Source organism: Penaeus chinensis, chromosome 6, assembly GCF_019202785.1.
Source record: "Penaeus chinensis breed Huanghai No. 1 chromosome 6, ASM1920278v2, whole genome shotgun sequence".
NCBI classification, from domain to species: Eukaryota; Metazoa; Arthropoda; class Malacostraca; order Decapoda; family Penaeidae; genus Penaeus; species Penaeus chinensis.
The window spans coordinates 17,343,022-17,355,521 of record NC_061824.1 but is presented as its reverse complement, the minus strand read 5'-3'; the positions used below and the strand labels follow the sequence as shown (position 1 = coordinate 17,355,521).

The 12,500-nt window shown below is 38.0% G+C and overlaps 1 protein-coding gene and 1 non-coding gene across 2 annotated transcripts in view; both read right to left on the bottom strand.

Moving 5' to 3' along the window:
* Positions 1–12,500, bottom strand: part of LOC125026566 — a 39,825-nt gene that overhangs the window by 9,377 nt on the left and 17,948 nt on the right. The gene's annotated exons all lie outside the window — the stretch shown is intronic.
* Trnar-ccg lies at positions 2,071–2,143 on the bottom strand. Its single transcript has one exon. It is a non-coding gene; the product is annotated as a tRNA-Arg (tRNA).

The following is a 12,500-nucleotide window of genomic DNA, read 5'->3' as shown; positions in this document are numbered from 1 at the left end:
ACTGTCGTCCCGAATTTAGTTCGTTCTAACTTGTGAAAAATACGTCCACCCAAGGATAGTAGTTCATCTGTGAATGCGAGGGCGAATAAAGAAAACAAGAAAGAACAAGGTTCTCATGCAACATCCTTGGTACAGATTGCAAGAAGCTTGTAACACAATTGTTGTTCTCTGACAACGGAGATACTTGTTTTGCCTCCTATTCTAATATCAAACACCATGTAGTCGACGTAAATGAGTTTCCAATAAAAGATAAATAATATAGCAAGTACCCAAAAAATAATTACGCGAAATACTAAAAAAAAAAAAAAAAAAAAAAAAAAAAAAAAAAAAAAAAAAAAAAAAAAAAATAATAATAATAATGATAATAATAATAATTACGAGTACAGCAATATAAATGCTTTTATTGCAATTCATTAAACGCTTTCTTAACGAGGGAACACAGCCGTGTGATTCTAACACATCTGTTTTATGATGCAATCCTTGTCAATGAGCAATTTATAAAACAGACAAATCAAACAGGAATTATCAGGTCTATGCACTGCCAACGTTCAATAGGAAATTGAAGAAACAAATAAGAAAATTAAATATATCAAGGCATATTGCAAAGGGCAGTGTAAACATCATATGTTGCAATCAACTGTACCTGTGTAGGTGCAAGTGCGAAATAGTTTCAGCATACTAAAACGGATACATACACACAAACACGCTCGCGTGCATATACACACACATATATATATATATACATGTATATATATATATATATATATATATATATATATATATATATACATATATATATATATACATGTATATACACATATATATATATATTGAAGATCCTATAACCAAAAGATGTTCAACTCCGCGAAATGCAGCGTACTCACCAGATAAGTAGTGACGTCACAGGTGATTATGGTATTCACTTAATAAATCAAAATCGAGCTAGTGAAACTTCAAATATATATTTTTATGCCTTGACATATGGGTGTGCAGGTGAACAATATTGTGAAATATTCAAGTCACAAATGTTTCGAATACTGGCGTGAAAGCAGCAAAAACTCCCACTAGATGGGAGTATTTGCTGCTATCCTTCATCTCATGCAGACAGGAATGGAAGACGAAAACTTCATTTTCACCGATTCAAAGAGATCATGCAAGGTTAGACTAAAGCTTTCATTTCCGCTGTCAAAAAACTGTCTTACGACACTAGAAAATGTCAGCAATGATGCCAATGCTCCGACGCTGTGCCAAAGGTTCGACTCCACCCCCATTCCCAGGAATCGTGCTTAAGTTGAGGAATCTGATTTTAATTTTAATTACATTATACTATCAATCAGGAAATATCAGTATATACAAGTTCTTAGGTATCAACATCTTAAATTTACAAATAAAACGATGGAGAACAACCGAAATCAGTTGAAAATACGCGCGCCCTAAGCGCCTCCCATCATACTTTTTCCTTCGTTTATCGACATTGGTTTCAAACGTCACACTCTTTTAAATGTTTAAATGTCACTTTTTATTAATTGCTATTAATTAAATTTTAAAGGATACATGAGTTTACGCCTTCATATTCAATTATACGTAAACAAGATGTTAACTGATTACGTAGAACTTAATATAAATTTTCGTAATATTATTTTGACAATCTAAACACATTCTGTAAACAAAACATGAATCTGTCTGAGATACTTCCCGTATCTCTCGTCATGGAACACCTTTGGAGACTTGAATATACCCAAGGTTAAAGCACAAATGATACAGTATAAACAATAATGACTATTGTTGCCTGTGCATGGCATAATGAAATGTGTTAATTCAAAGTATAGGCAGACGAAAGATAAACCTGAGTTTATAGCCATGACTTTATTAATATACAAGCATTTTCATATTGAAGCTTATACTCTATATTATTCTCTATGATAGCAGTTAATATTCAAAATAAATATTTTGTTGCTAGAGCACGACGATCTAGTGACTTCCCCCACGACACCTGCGTTTGACTTCTCAAGGCGATATGTCGTTTTCTCGGGCTCGAGCAAGCAGTCAGAGCGCAGGCATTTTTACGACCGCCGCGACGGGGAATTGATCTCGGGACCACGAGAGTCGGAGTCTAGTGTTCTAACCACTGGACCATCGCGGCAGTCATGTGTGTGTTTATATATGTATATATGTATATATAGGCATATGCACACAGAGATGCAAATACATGGAGTCTAGCACTAGGTGCAATAATATCCTCATTATCATCCTCATCGTTACTAAATAATACATCATACAGTGTAGCATCAAATTTGAACTTTCCAGTTTCTTTCAGTTTCAAAGCAGGCAGACGCTCGTCATTGAGGTGCAGGTGTTTATATATGACTCCGCCCCCCATAAATAGGGGCGACAGTTTTTGACGGCGAAAATGAGACCTTAATTTGTACCCAAAACTAATTGTAGATTCAACTTTAACATGTAAACACGAATCATACCGCAAAACAGGTATAAGTTACAATTATCGAAACAAAACTCATAGTGGCATTACATTTGTGTATATAAACTATTGGCTGGCAGCGCCTTTTCCAAAATAATCCATGATAAAAATCGCTATACATAAAATATCAACAGGAAAGCTATTACAATGTGTAAAAGTGCTTCTGACTACAAAACCCCCGGGACATCTTAGTGACTGGCAGAAAGTGTATAAAATCTAGCAAAACAATCCATATCTTGATATATTTCAGAAGTCTAATACTGGGAGTACATGTAGTAGCTTGTCGATTACAAGAGACAAGTTTTCCTTATACAAAATCCAGTCTTCCTAAAACTTGAGTATCTTATCTAGCTTTGCACTGATATGCCATAAGAGTTTCTAATTCATGGCATCATTCTAAATAGTAATTCCATAATTTTTCTATATAATACTGCCCTAGAATTTATTTTTACCTCTATTGAAGTGCTTTAAAATCAGTGAACTAAATGAAGTGTTATGGCAGTTGTTATTATGCACACTACAATAGATTACTGCAAGAAATACATATAACAAATACTACTCAGGAGTCTAATAATAAGTATTATTTGTACAGAAACGGGATACACTAAGCAGAACATTGACGACAAAACTAAGACGGCCGCACTATATATAAAGAGGAAAGTATCATAGGGTTATAGACTAGTGTTCATAGAAGTCGGCCAAATTAATAAAATTGTGGGGATGCCACTGGTTGTGGTGTAATCTAAGTTTAAAGGTTGCATCTCCTAGGAAACACAGTTCACAAACCTCATTATCTCGAACCGTCTTGAATGTAAACAACACTTTGAGCTCTCTTTAAAGTTCATAGATGGCGCTGCGTTTCCCAGTAAATTTGTATCAAGTTCAAATAATAGTTAATAATAATATTCTAACATTTATTGTAGCCAACATTTTCTTTATATATATATATATATATATATATATATATATATATATATATATATATATATAAGGGTTAACATCACGTATCTATCGTTATTGATTCTACCGCCTTTTTGAGAGTACGCTTGTCATTTCGGCCCCAGTGACCTTGGTGCTAAAGACTCGTGTATGAACGTTTGATGAGGCAACACCTTGTTTAAACGCAGCAACAATAAATAATAAGTCTTGCGCCACTTGAGCTACCCTGGAGCCCGGGGCCTCTCGTCTCGCTTGGCATTATTGTTTCTGAGTTCATAGAGTAATTGAAATAACGTAAACCCTGTCATAACAGACCCTTTAGCACTCTAGTGCTTTGCCAGCACCTTCAGTGCTCTTGCTTTTTGCAGGTGGCACGAGGCAGTAGGCGTAGTCAGCACCCCACCTCAGACCCGCAGCTCTCTTCTACACCAGGGAAGCCCTTGTGGCTTTGACCCCTGGGTAGGGAGGCCAAGTAGTCTGGGGCGTCATTTGGGCGCACTTTTTCTTTGGTCTTGATTTCTTTTCATCTTAATGTGACTTTCCTGAGCCTACCGGAGTTCCTCGGAACTCCCGTATTCGCTTGGGGGGTGGGCATTGAATTACCGTCCTTCGCCTAGGCAAGTTCGGCGGTAAGGAAGTGTCCCACACATAACTCGATCCCTCTGAGGTAGTGGAGAACGCAACCAGGCTTCCACTGGGGGGGTAGAGGACGAAATACTGATTCACTCTCTTAGCTATTGCAGTTAGGTTGATAACAACAGTTAAGAGGTTTTTGTCCCTTAGGACTACGATTTTGAGCAAAGGGGTCGGACCTGGTCCGATACCCAGAATGAATGACTCCCCGGCTACCCCTTCTCCTCCTCAAGGAGGGGGGGCGATTCATGACCACTCTCTGACTACGAACATTGGTACCCCCACTAATGACAAGACGAGACAAGACGAGACGACCAATTTTCAAAATCCCCACCCAGAATGCAAGGTTCGCGAATGTAAAATGCGTGAACGAAAATCAGTCGCTTATGAACGTGAACCCCTTTATCATCAAAAATGTCCTTGATGGTCAAGTGGACGGCGAATTTGATTTTTTCAAAAAATTGCGAGATGGAAGCCTCCTTGTAAAAGTACAATACAACTCCCAGATTAAGGATTTACTTAAGCTGACGCAAATTCATGATCTTCGAGTTAAAGTAACTATTCCTATTGGCCCAAATACCTGTAAGGGAGTAATATTTCTCAGGGATTTAAGGACGATGGAAGAAAGTGAAATTCTTGAGAGCATGAAGGACCAAGACGTAGTGGACGTTCATTGTATGACCAAGAAGGATGGGAATATACGAACGAAAACTGGACTGTGTTTTTTTTTTTACCTTTGCTTTCAATAAAATCCCTGAATATGTCAATGTCGGTTATGAACGTGTTCAAGTAAGATCTTATGTCCAAGATGTATTGACAAAGATTCATCCAAATTTGTTTGCCGTAAATGTGCTGAAGCCCATGACACCATCACATGTACTAGCAAAATTCCCAAATGTGCTAACTGTGAAGGTCCCCATCATTCAGGATCTGCCGAGTGCAGCATCCTGAAGAAGGAGACTGAAACATTGGCATATATGAGAAAGCATGAAGTTAGTTATACTGAAGCTAAGAGGAAAGTGGAAAGTTTGACACACAAACCCGATACTTCCTATGCTGCAGCAGTAACTAACAACACCCCTAGTGCAAATGATGTCAGTCAGCAGCTTGCAGCCAAGGATAAGAAAATTGCTGAACTTAAACAAACCGTTAAAGAACTAAACATTAAAGTATATCAACTGACAAAATTGGTCGATCAAATGACTGCATCAACCCAGCCTAAACATCATAAGGAGGAAGATACCGAATCACAGTCCGGAGCGCACCTCCCCGTCCGGGCTACTCCTGTGAGGACTTCGTCTGGCTCGCGATCGGTTTCTCGAGAGAGAAGCAGGTCGCAGTCTGTCAGTCGTCTCCCTCGCCAGGAGGTGCAGGACATGGAGGCTTCTGTCTCCAAACCATCCCGTGAGAGGTCCCCGGGAAGCGAGGGAGAGGAGGTGCCTCCCTCTCATAAAAAGAAAATAGAAACTGGTGGACAAGGCACTTCCAAACCCCATAAAACGTAATCATAGCGTCAACCATTATACAATGGAACTGTCGAAGTATTAGATCTAAAGTAATCGACCTTAAATTATTAGCCTCGTCCTATGCTCCCGATATTATAGTTCTCCAAGAAACTCATTTGACAAACCTCGTCTCTGACGAGGTCGTATCGCTCAGGAACTACCATTTATGTCGGAAGGATCGTGAGGGTAGGGGTGGAGGCGGAGTCGCCATGTACATCCACCAAAGCCTCCATTTTACAGAAGTGACTATTGATTCTACTTTGGAGTTTGTCGCATGCAAAGTAAAAATTAATGGCACGTATCTGGCTATATGTTCATTTTACTGTCCGCCTGATAAAGTGATAATCTATGATGAGCTTTTTGCTCTTCAGGAACGTCTGCCACAAAATAAAGTAATTTTAGGTGATTTTAATGCTCATCATACGTTATGGGGTTCCCTACGGGTGGATGGTAGAGGTGAGCAAGTAGTTAAGTTGATTAACGAGTCTGATTTAGTCCTTCTGAATGATGGTAGTCCCACGCGGGTGGACGATAATACCGGGAATTTGAGCTTTATAGACATATCACTGGACTCATCATCAGTAGCAGCCAAATGCCTGTGGCACACCATTGACGACTCGTTGTGAAGCGATCATCTTCCTATCTTGATTAAATATTCATGCGACACAGTGAGAACGCCTTCAGCGCCTAAATTTAACGTAAAAAAAGCAGACTGGGTCGCCTTCACAAGGAGCGTCAAGCTCGAACTTGTTGGAGAAACCATTGATGATAAAGTAAACAATATTCAGAATTCGATTATAGAAGCAGCTGTGCTATCCATTCCTAAAACTTCGACAGATAGCGTTAAGCATAGAGTTCCATGGTGGACACCAGATTGCCGCAGGGCGCTGTGCCGACGCAATAAGGCCTACAGGCTTTTCCAAAATAACATCACTAATGAGAACTTTTGCAACTACAAACAAGCAAGAGCTAGGGCTCGTAGAGTAATAAGACAAGCAAAAAGAGACTCCTTGCGGAGCTTTGTCTCTACAATAAACAGCAATACAAAAATATCAGAGGTTTGGTCCACTGTTAATAAAATCAATAAGAAAAAAACATCCATCAAAATTAAAAACATTATTGAAGAGGGTAACAATCTGGATTCACCTAGAGACATTGCTAATGCACTCGCCCGGCAGTTCTCTCATACAAGCAGCTCAGCAAACTACCATCACGCATTTCTGCCCATCAAGGAAGCGGCTGAGCTGCAACCAATTCACTTTGCCACAGGAGATGAACTTGATTACAATAAAGATCTAATAATAGATGAGCTTGTCCGAGCCCTAGAAGCCTGTAGAGGAACATCCCCAGGCCCCGATGAGATTCGATATGAGATGATAAAGCATCTTAATCATGATGACATGATTAAGTTGCTAGAAGTGTACAATTAAATTTGGAAAAGCCACATTTTTCCAAACTCATGGCACTTCGCCCACATCATTCCCATATTGAAAGGAGGGGGTAATCCCAGATTTGCCATCTCCTACCGCCCAATTGCGTTGATAAGTTGCTTATGCAAGGTCATGGAACGAATTGTTAATAGTAGGCTATTGCATTTTTTAAATTCCAGTAATTTACTAGTTGACGAGCAGTGCGGTTTCCGAAAGGGACGCCAAACTCTCGATCAACTAGTAAAGCTGGACAGTCATATTCAAGAGGCAATTGCCAAAAAAGATTTTTTGATTTCAGTATTTTTAGATATAGAAAAAGCCTACGACATGACATGGCGATATGGCCTACTCAGAAAACTTTATGCTTTCGGATTACGTGGAAACTTGCCTTGTTTTATACAAAATTTCATTTCTGTCAAATTGTTTTCTGACAATGTCACTTTTTCGGACATTTTTGTCCAGGCAAACGGGGTCCCACAAGGAAGTGTCTTGTCACCAACTCTATTTCTATGTATGATCAATGACATCTTAGCAGCTCCTCCTCGGAATCTTAAATACTCACTGCATGCTGATGATTGTGCATTGTGGCATTCCAGCAATAATGCAGAATTCTCAGCAAATCGCATCCAATTGGCAATGGATATGATTCATAACTGGGGCCTCCAGTGGGGTTTTAAGTTTTCCATTAGAAAGAGTATTGGGGTAATTTTTTCACATAGGAGGAAGCCGAACATCAGGCTAACTCTAGACAACCACCCAATACCTATTCAAATTCTGCAAGATTTCTTGGGCTACTTTTTGATAGTAGACTCAACTGGAAAGACCACATTGGTCAATTAAAAAATAAATGTCAAAGAGCACTAAATTTATTAAAGTGCATTTCTGGTAATAAATGGGGAGCTGATAGACAGTCTTTGCTAATGGTATATAAAGCCCTGATTAGGTCTAAAGTAGATTATGGGTCAATCGTGTATGGTTTGGCATCGAAAACAAGTTTGAAAGGATTAGATGCTGTGCAGAATGCTTGTTTGCGTGTGTGTCTTGGAGCCCTAAAATGTACTCGGATCGAGCGTCTTGAGGTGGAGTCAGGAGTACCTCCCCTCCGACTCAGAGTGGCCAGTTAGCACTGACCTATGCTGCAAAGGTGGCTCGAGACCCGAGCCACCCTAATGGCAATAGAGGCACTAGGCCCTTTGCCACGAGACTCCACGACCTCGTCGAGAAAGTCGGTATAGATCTCTCTACCATCGATACTCTGGTTCAGTCAAATATAGCGCCATGGGAAACACCCAATTTCTCTATCATGGAAGCCTGGCTTCCATCAGCCAAGGCCATGGCGCCGGAGGGTGAGGTATGCCAGAGGTTCAGAGAGATCCTTATTAAACATCTATCCTTTTTTCATATATATACCGACGGCTCCAAGACAGATGAGTGTGTAGGTGCGGGTGTATGGTCGACTGAATGTGAAATAAAGTTTAGACTGCCGAATCATACATCGATTTTTCTTGCTGAACTTTTTGCCATTGATAAAGCCATTGATTTTGCACTATCGACGACCCACGATAGAATAGTCATTTTTTCCGATTCATTAAGTTCACTTAAAGCTATTAAATCCTTAGAAACCACTAAAAATGAATTGCTGGGTAATATCATTCGTAAGTTACACGGTGCCAACAAATCAATCAAGCTAATATGGGTACCAGGTCACTCTGGTATCCATGGTAATGAACAGGCTGACAAACTAGCCGGGTCAACTGGCGATCTGGACACTACCATAGTTCGTACAGATCTCAGGTGTTTTGTGTCTCTTATAAAAGCAAAAATACATCTCCTGTGGCAAAGTGAGTGGACCAACCTCCAACTCACACAAAAAATAAAACCAGACATAGACCTGTGGGACACATCCCACAGGAAGAATAGAAGGGAGGAGGTGGTGTTGGCCCGGCTCAGGGTCAACGCTACAAGACTCACCCACCTCACTCCCTATATTGAAAAAAGATTTCCTTAACATTGTCCCCTCTGCAATACAATCCTTTCAATAACACACATCCTCACAGTATGCCAACAACATCATATGCAAAGACAAAAAATAAAAAACTATTTCCAACAAATTAATAAAGAATTCTCACTAATGAATATATCATCAGACAACGAAAAAATAATAAGTAAAGTAATCACTTTTTTAAGGGAGACAAAACTTTATGACCTTATATAGATTGATAGAATAAATAGGATCCATTGGCTTAATAACCTTGGCCACATGCCGCTGGTTGATAGCCAAGAAATCCAACAAAGAAGAAAGAAGGTGCTAACAAGTGACAATGACATTGTGTGCCGGCTGTGGGTACGGTGATTTGCCATTGCAATTCATTGGAAATATTGGAAACATTTTTGATCATTTATGTGTCCATGGTGTTATACTGAAGACATTTAATTGCCCCAGTTGCTGCAATGACTGTAGTTGAAGCACGGCGATCCATGTATTTGGCAACTAGTATTTTAGTTATTGAATTATTAAGAGAACCGTTGCTTGTACAAACTTGTTAATTTTATTGCATAATATACATATTCTCTGTTTCGAGTGATATAGAACCTAGAATGAAAAGTAAGCGACAGCTTGTACGTGATCTAATAACAATTTGTTTTTGATGTATAATTATTGTAATATTATTGTTAGACACCATATGAAATATACACCTGCGTATAGACTTATCAGCAATAATGTACGATATTGGCGCTGTTGTCATTGCGATACTACATCTCTTGACTTAGCAGACGAAAGTTAAGTAATGCATGTCCTGTAATAGGTAGATAGTCTGTGTTGTCCTTCCTGAGTAGAGGACACACGTTCCGTGACGGTCAACTGACCACGTTCCAAAAACTCGGTGCTTTTGAAATCCTGTGCATATATAACCAATGTCTATATAAGTATTTAAATAGACCTTGGGTATTACAAGGCTAGACCAAACCCCAGAAGCCGATCATATTAGTAAGTAGTCCTTTTGGAATATATAAAATAATCTATTTTACATATCCCAAGCAAGGTGGAAAATTGTCAACCGGCAGGATTTGTTCAGGAAGACCTGCAAGACATAATTAGACATTCTGAGGCCGGGTTGTATATAAATCCCACACCACCAAGTGCCGCCCCAACACCCAGCAAGCTCGACGATCAGATTCTGTTAATACGAACATCTTTATTAAGATATCTAAATACACCTTTAGATATCTATATATGTTCATATTTAGATGTGTCAAGATAGTTTGAATGTTTTTATTTCTTTACTTTATGAAAATCCTAGTCAAATCTTTCAGATATATCAATCAGTTACATTAACAAACCTTTTGTTTCCAGAGTGCATAGATCATATCTACATGCCAGGATTCTCAGCTGAGTCGGAAGGAAACTCAACCAGCATCTGTGCAGCAAAAGGTTGGTGCTTTCAGTTTTCTTCTATTATGACAGATGGATCAAACTCATTATGTACTTGAAAAGATGTATTAATATTTTTTTCATAATAAAAGATTATAGTAACAAACACATCATTAATCATTATTCAGAAATGATATATAAGATATAAGATATAAGAGCCTATATTAATCTTTCACATATGATAGCCGCAAATATCCCAATAAAAACAATATTCAGTGGCATTTATATCTGCCATGTATAATAATCTTGTAAGCTAACTGCATTTGCAATCGTGAAAGCCTTTTACTTGGGGCCAAAATTATAGATGAATCAAGCGCTAGGACTGTCGAGAAATATCCAAGTATTGGTTGTTTATTAGAAGCTAATTGTATTGAGGCCAAAGACCCTCAGAAAATAGCAGAATTAGCTAGTGTTTTCACAAGAAGAAATATATAGTTCACAAGTTTGGAGGGCGCACTGATACGATAATTAAATAAAAAGTAGCCTGTTAAATTTCCATCCGTTTCTTACTAGTAAGTATCCTGTGGTGTATCATGATAAATTGATGGCATTTAGCAGCTTATGTGTAACATAAACTGCCAACATCAGAGACACTTCAGTACCGTAATTTTATAGAAAGGAACCTTGAACAGGCATTTGCTAAAAATACCCCACATCCCCTCCACCCCACCCCCACCCCCATCCCTTGCTCGTTGTCATGGGAGGCTTAAGAGACGGAGACTGAGGCTCTATGTTTGGGATCACCCCTGCCTTTTGCACGGTCTTTTATTTTCCCCCTTTCCTTTTCCTTTTCTTTTGCATCCCCTTCTTCTGTCCACTTATCCTAATCGTTAACTCATTTTACCCTTTTCGTCACAATGATGCTATGACCTTCGATGTTTTGTCCATTAACCATTCCGGAAATCCACAAACATCGCCTTATGAACCAAAACACTTCCTTACCCGGGGTCTTCTCTCCCAAGCCCCACCCTATCGCTGTATTTTGAATACGCCGCTTATAACCTTAGCTGTTGACGCGGCAGAACATTTTTAATAAATTAATAGATATCCCACACGCCAAAAGTAATGGCAAAGTCAGAGAAACATTATAAAACAAGTATGACCAATATTTTTACTAATTTGAAATTACAAAAAAGTATTGAACACAGTGACTGAAATTATGAAACACGATAAAGAAGCAAATTCCCAGAATATGAATTATAAGAAAGTTGTACATCTGTTGATATTATTTTCAAATTATCCATCATGAGTACATTTGCAAATAAATCTGAAATTGAGCATTTCTTTCCTCTATACGTTAGAAAGAATTCCTTTCACAAATGCCATTTTCAATTATATAATGAACATTATGTTGACTACAATTTTATCTGCGTAATACTTAAACCTTTATGTTCACTTTAACCACGTTTAGCACTAGCAGACGAAATACTGTTTACCACGTGTTTACATGTATGGCAACATTATGTAATGTCACTAGCATTGTCATCTTGGCAGAAGGCTAAACTGGATACGATATTACTATTGGGATAAGGCTGAAGTTAGTCATCTTTTAGTTATAAGGTATTTGATGTATACACACACACAACACAGACACACACACACACACACACACACACACACACACACACACACACACACACACACACACATATATATATATATATATATATATATGTATGTATGTATGTATGTATACATACATACATATGCATACATAAACACACACAATATATATACATATAAATACATATATATACTTACTGTGTATATATGCATATAAATACATATATATACTTACTGTGTATATATGCATATAAATACATATATATATATGTATATATATATATATATATATATATATACACACATACTGTGTATATATTTATATGTACATATTTATACACATACTGTGTATATATGTATATATACATGTATATACATACTGTGTATATATGTATATATATATACATATAAATACATACATACTGTGTACATATACATATATATACATACTATGTATATGTGTATATATACATATATATATACATAATGTGTATATGTGTATATGTACATATATGTAC